Raw genomic sequence first — 1,340 nt, 5'->3', positions numbered from 1 at the left:
TCCCCAGGCTGAGCAGAGGGGCAGGATCCCCTCCCTGACCTGCTGGAAATGCCCTCCCTCACACAGCCCAGGATCCCCCACCCTGTCCCAGGGCTGTCAGGGACAGTGTCCACTGGAACCCCCAGGGCCTTCTGCACTGAGCTGCTGCCCAGCAGGGGTTAATAACCTGGGGTTATTCCTCCCCAGGTGCAGGGCCCTGCATTTGCCTTTATGTTCAGAGACTTGATGCAGCAGATGATCCTCATGAGGACAATTGAAAACTTTAATATGAGCTCCTTTGCTATCTGGAATGAACAGTAACCATGCAGAAGCAAAGCAGCAGAACTAATCTCTTGCTGTCCTTCATTTTGTGTTTTGGGAGCAATGAGAAAGAAGTCACCACATAAACAAACCTGAAAAATCACTTGCCAAAAACTTGTCAGGACACTGAAGTGAAATGGGGAACTTGAGCTTTGCTTGGCATAGTGTTAGTGCCAAAACTGCAGGGGGGGGCAGGTGTTTATTGCCCAGGCAAAGGCCAGGAGTTGGGACAGTTCCAGGAGCTGTGTTTGGGTGGTGCCAGGGGTGAGGGCGATGACGCCGAGTCAGGACATGTGGTGTGTCCAAGGGCTCTGGGAGCTCTTTTTCATGGAGGGGAGAGCATTCTCTTTCTTCTTCTGAGAGCTTTGTCTCTCTTTTGGAGTGATGGCAGGTTGTTGGGATGGGCTGGGTTAGGAACTCTGGAAAGTGTAATCACTGTCTAGCAGAGCTAGGATGGGTTGCAGCGAAAGCTTCCTCTGTGAGTGTGCCAGTCTTCTCATCCAGCCCCATCAGGATCTCTGCTTCCTGTGCCTGCCCAGTTCTCCAGCAGCCTGCAGACACTGCTGTGCAGGGAAGAGAGCTCTGTGAGGGAGGGAGAAAGAGAAACCACCACCACACTGGAGCAAGGACATTCTGGAGCAATATCTGTGGAAATGCAGAGTACTGTACCTAGTATTGGCAAGAGAGAGTACTAGTTGCAGATTTCTCAGGGGAAATTGGATTTTCTCAGTGGACTTTGGGCATGGTCAGCTGTCAATTTATATTCCTTCAATTATCCCATTTTCCACTGGAAGAAGCTGTTCTGTCATGAAAACAGATGTTTAGAAAGAGCTAGGGATTTTTTTTGTCACTCGTCTAAACTCTTGCCTAGTAGGGTAGAATTCATATTTTCTTTAGAAGTCGTATTTGTTGCTATACATTATGATATAAAAATGATGTCTAGATTTCCCCCATTTCCCACTTATTCTGTGTTCTCATGGAAACTGGGCAGTCCAGTCATTACAGCCCAAACAGCAAATGAATGGATTCAGAAGTGCAGG

Source organism: Empidonax traillii, unplaced genomic scaffold (assembly GCF_003031625.1).
Source record: "Empidonax traillii isolate 1590-97213 ecotype Southwest subspecies unplaced genomic scaffold, ASM303162v1 scaffold903:size462939, whole genome shotgun sequence".
NCBI lineage: Eukaryota > Metazoa > Chordata > Aves > Passeriformes > Tyrannidae > Empidonax > Empidonax traillii.
The sequence above is the reverse complement of the archived record's forward strand: the minus strand, read 5'-3'. Positions refer to the sequence as shown.